Genomic DNA, 5,075 nt, shown 5'->3' on the forward strand with positions numbered 1-5,075 from the left:
AAAGAAAGGACGTCACTTTAAGGACTAAAGTGCACCCTACCCTATGATTTTTTTTGTTGTTGTTGTTGTTGCAAAAAGCTTTATTGTTTCATTTGGTCCAAGGCTTGGGCTAAGGGCTTCTGGGTGGATAAGATTCTACATCAGGGTGGGACAGAGAAGCTTGCTGCTGCTGGCAGCGGGAGGCAGAGGTTCCCCCCTCCAAGTCCCCGCAGACCCCTAGTCCTGCTTGAGGGTGAGACGCTCAAAGAGATACTCACCCAGCCCAGCCAGGGGGCTGCCCAGTCTTCTAATGTTGGTCAGATGGTCACCCATCTTCTTCAGCAGTTTCACTTCCTCATCCAGGAAGTGGTTCTCCAGAAAGTCACAGAGATGGAGGTCAGTGTGGGCGGAACCCACCGCGTGCAGATCCAGAAGGGCCTGGTTTAGGTTCTTCTCCAAGGCCAGCGCTGCTTGCATGGTGTCCAGGGTTTTACCCCACTCATCCTGGGATGGCTTCTGGATATCTTGGAAGAGGACTCACCTGCCGCGCTGGTTCTGCAGCTTCAAGAGCCGCTAGGCACCCTCGCGCTTCTCATTTGCCAACTCGCGGAAGTAGTGTCCCCCGCCTTCCAAGGCCACATCATCGTGGTCAAAATAAAAACCCAGAGAGAGGTGGGTGTAAGAGGCCCGCAGGTACAGGTTGACCAGATGGTTGACGCCAGCTTCTGCTTCAGCGGAATACTTTTGACGGACCTGAGAGCTCATAGTTGGTGGAGGTTTTGGGGCTAACAAAAAAAAGGTGTTAGCTGGTCCCGAAAATAGATGGTTGAAATGGTCCCAAGGTTACCCTTAAAGGTGAAGTTGGAGGGTAGTCGGAGGCTGAAAGTCGCGGAATCTGTTCTGTCCAAACACTGTTGAAGCAGGAGACAGATCCACGGGACCGCTGGGGAACTAACTATGATAGTTTTTAATTGCTTTATATGCATCTGAAAGTTAGACAATGACTAAAGAAGGCTGAAGAAGAATAAATGTCTTTGAGTTGTGGTGTTAATGAAGATTATAGAATATTCCAGGAACGGCCAAAAGAAAAATCAAATCTGTCTTGAAGTGCAACAAGGGTCTTGCTTTTAGCAGCAAGGATGGCGAAACTTCCTCTTATTTACTTTGAGCGTATTTTCAGGATGAACCAGTCCTTGGAAAGAGACATCATGCTGGGTAGAGGGTTAGCGAAAGAGAAGAAGGCCATCAATGAGCTAGATTGACAAAATGACAACGGCAATGGGCTTGAGCATGACAGAGAGCTTGTGGATAGTGCAGGACAGGGCAAGGTCCAGAGCCCGTGTTTATAGGGTTGCTGTTAGGGAAAGCCCACTCAATGGCACCTATCAATATAGCCAAATGAACAATCGACCCTGTCTTGGCAGAAAGGCAACCAGAGTGTATTTTAGAAGCAAGAATGATGAGACTCTGTTTCCCATATCTTGGACATATTATCAGAGGGCATCAGTCTCTATAAAAGGACATCTGGATGTGGAAGTAGATCAGTGAAGGAGAAGAACGTCAGTAACATGGATTGACAAAACGACAGCAACAATGGGTTTAAGCAGAGCAGAGGTTGCGAGGATGGTGCAGGACTGGGCAGGGAGTTGTACAGAGAGCTGTCATGAGTTGGAGCTCACCTGATGACACCTAACCCCACCAATTTCCACTTGAAACCCTGTCTGTTAAATGCACTGACCATGTATGCCACAGGCAAGAAGAGGGGCATTGCTGGGCAGGGAGATGAGCATCACTGACAAAAATTGGTTATGTCCATTGTACAACGTCTGCACGCAAAACTTTTTTTGTCTCAGTGTTTCTACCTATGTTGTTAGTTGCTCCCACTCATGGCAAACTCTGTATATAATAGAACAAAGTGTGTAACAGGACTGCGACTCGGTCCAGAGCAATCTTCATGATTGCTTCAGTGCTTGAGCTCATAGCTGCTGTATAGTGTCAGTGCATCTAACTGAAGGCTTGTGTCATTATCCTTGACCCTTTACCAAATGTGATTCCCTCTTTTAGTGAGGTTTTTGCCTGATAATGGGTCCAAAGCAAGCCTATTGAAGAATTATCATCCTCACAACTAAGGAACATTCTGCCTGGATTTATTCAGACTTTTTTCCATTCTCGTGGCAGTCTGTGTTATGCTCAATATACTTCATCAATGCCACATACAATACATCAATCCTCTGTTTTCCCTTTTCATTATTCATCTTTAGTATGCATATGTTGTTGTTATGTGCCATCGAGTCGCCTGTGACTCATAGTGACCTTATGTACAATAATCCTAAACCCTGCTCTGTCCTGTGCCAGTCTCACTGTCTCCAACACACCTACCCCAATTACCCCAGTCACTGAATGGATCCACCATATAGATGGTCTTCCTCTCCTGTGCTGTCCCTCCACCCTCCCAAACACAATGTCCTTCTCCAAGGACTGGTGCCTCCTTGCAACATGTCCAAAGTATGTCAGATAAAGCTTCACAATCTTTGTCTCTAAGGCAGTTGGAAAAAACATGACTTGATTCATATTTTACCGACCAAAGTGGTATCATTGCTTTTTAAAAAACTCCTTTTTTAAAAAGGAGCTGCTGCTGTTGTGTTAGATGCTGTCAAGTTGAGTACAACACATAGCAACCCTGTGAACAAAAGATCTGAACCCTGTTCTATCTTGTTCCACCCTCACACTTCCTGACACAAGGGCTCATTTGCAGCAGTCACCATATCAATCTACTTTGTTGAGGGTCTTTCTCTTCTTTATCAACCCTCCATCCTTTCCAGTATCACATCCTTCTACAAGGAATAGTCTCTCTTAGCAATATGCCCAAAGTATGTGAGGCGAAGCCTCATCAATTTTGCCTCCAAAGAGCACTCCGGCTGCACCCTGTCCTGTTCTCTTTGCCGTCCATAGGATGTTTATTACTCTTCTCCAACATCACAGCTCAAAGTCGTCAATTCTTTTTTCTGTCTTCCTTATTCATTGTCCAGCTTTCAGATGCATTTCAAGTAATCAGAATGACCATGGCCTGAATCAGATGCACCTTGGTCCTAAAACTGACATCATCACTCCTTAATAATTGAGAGGTTCCTAACTATATAGATTTTCTCCTTATTTCCTGACTACTAGTACCAATAATGTTAATTATGGATCCAAGCAAGATGAAGCTGTTGACAGTTTCAATCTCCTCTCCATCCATCATGACGCTGTCTATTGGTCCAGTAGTAAGGATCTTTGTTTCCCTGACATTGAGATGTAATCCATACTTCAAGCTGCATTCCTTGATCTGCAACAAGTGCTTCAAGCCCTCCTTACTTTCAGCAAGCTAGGTTGTGTCATCTCCCTCCAATCCCAGTACCACACTCCTCTTCATAGACTCCAGCGTCTCGTGTAATTTGCTCAGCATAAAGATTAAATAGGTATGGAGAGAGAATACAACTCTGGCACACTCCTTTCCCAATTCTAAACCACTCAGTGTTCCCCTGCTGCTTTCACAGCAGTCTCCTAATCCAGGTATAGGTTCTGCATGAACACATCAAGTGGTCTGGGTTCCCATTCCTCTAAATGTCAGCCACAACTTGTCATGATCTACACCGTGAAATTACTTTGCATAGTCAATAAAGCACATATAGACATTCTTCTGGTATTCCTTACTTTCAGCTGGGATCCATCTGACATCGGTAATGATATCCCTGGTGCCATGGCCTTTTCTAAATCCTGCTTGAATTTCTGGAAGTTTCCCACCTATGTACTGTTCCAGCCATTTTCAAATTATCTTAAGCAGTATTTTGCTTGCATGTGCTATCAATGATATTGTTCGGTAGTTTCCACATTCAGTTGGATCACCTTTCTTGGGAATAGCAACAAGTATAGAACTCTACCAATCTGTTGGCCAGACAGCTATCCTCCATATTTCCTAGCATAGACTGATGAGTGCATCCAAAGCTGCATCTATTCATTGAAACAAGCCAATTGGTATCCTGTTGATTCCTGGGGCTTTCTTTTTGCCAATGCCTTCAATGCAGCTTCTACTTCCAATTACTATTGGCTCCTGTTCATATGGTACTTCGTAAAATTTTTCAGTGTCAATCAATTCTTTCTGGTACAATGACTCTGTGTATTCCCTCCATCTTCTTTTGATGCTTTCAGGGTCATTCAATATATTGCCCATAACATCTTTTAATATCCAACATGAGGCTTAAATTTATTTTAGATCAAGTTTAGATTAAATTTGTTCAGATCTTCAATTACTCTTATGCAAGTTCAAATTGAGGTTGAATAAAATAAAAATAAGTCTACAGGAACCATGATATGACCTTGAACCAATTCCATCTGAAAAAGGAGTAGAGATGTAGATGAAAATGCTAATTAAGTCAATTACAGAGAAAATTGGTATGACTTTAGTGGTATGACTAAGAAACTTTCTAATCCCTCACTCAGAATGAAGCATCCTGGATGAGGTGGATTTACACAATAACTGTGGCAGTGGGGTCAGGTGTATCTGAGATAGTCTGTCTGAGTAGAGGAATAGAACATCCCTTTTAAAATCATTTCTCTATTTAAAAAGAATAGAGTTAGAAAGAAAATCTCTTTTGCCTTAAAGTGGCCTAAGCATTACCAGTTTCCAGAATGGAGAAAAAGAAGGTCATCCAAAGGCCTCATCTCTTAATAAAGTTGTTGACAATATGTCCAAAGTTAAACTTACTCTTCAAGGTCAAGTTCTGCTTTTGACTCATATAGTCAAGAGACAAGATCTGGATGGGAATTCCCTGACTGGGCCCCAGCTTTTCTTTATTCCTAAACTAGATGCTTTGTAAGCAAACCAATAAAAAAGAAATGTAAAATAGAATGTATATGAATGATTGTATGAAACACCACATTAATGAAATATTGTATTAAACACAATGTACATGAATGAAGCATAGGAATTATATAAAAACCAGTTAAAAATGTTTTTTTAATAATATTTTTTTATTGGGAAAAACATTGGGGGTACAAGGAGATGAGGGTTGGGGGCAGAAGGGTGAGGATGGGCCAGGATGCAGTTGCAGAGCTGC

At 42.7% G+C, this 5,075-nt stretch overlaps 1 pseudogene; it reads right to left on the reverse strand.

The window, feature by feature from the left end:
- Positions 1–216: 216 nt before the first annotated feature.
- On the reverse strand, positions 217–744 carry LOC102853956 (annotated as a pseudogene).
- Positions 745–5,075: the final 4,331 nt, after the last annotated feature.

This window comes from Elephantulus edwardii, unplaced genomic scaffold (assembly GCF_000299155.1).
Source record: "Elephantulus edwardii isolate Elephantulus edwardi_28Jun2011 unplaced genomic scaffold, EleEdw1.0 scaffold00028, whole genome shotgun sequence".
In the NCBI taxonomy this organism is placed as follows: domain Eukaryota; kingdom Metazoa; phylum Chordata; class Mammalia; order Macroscelidea; family Macroscelididae; genus Elephantulus; species Elephantulus edwardii.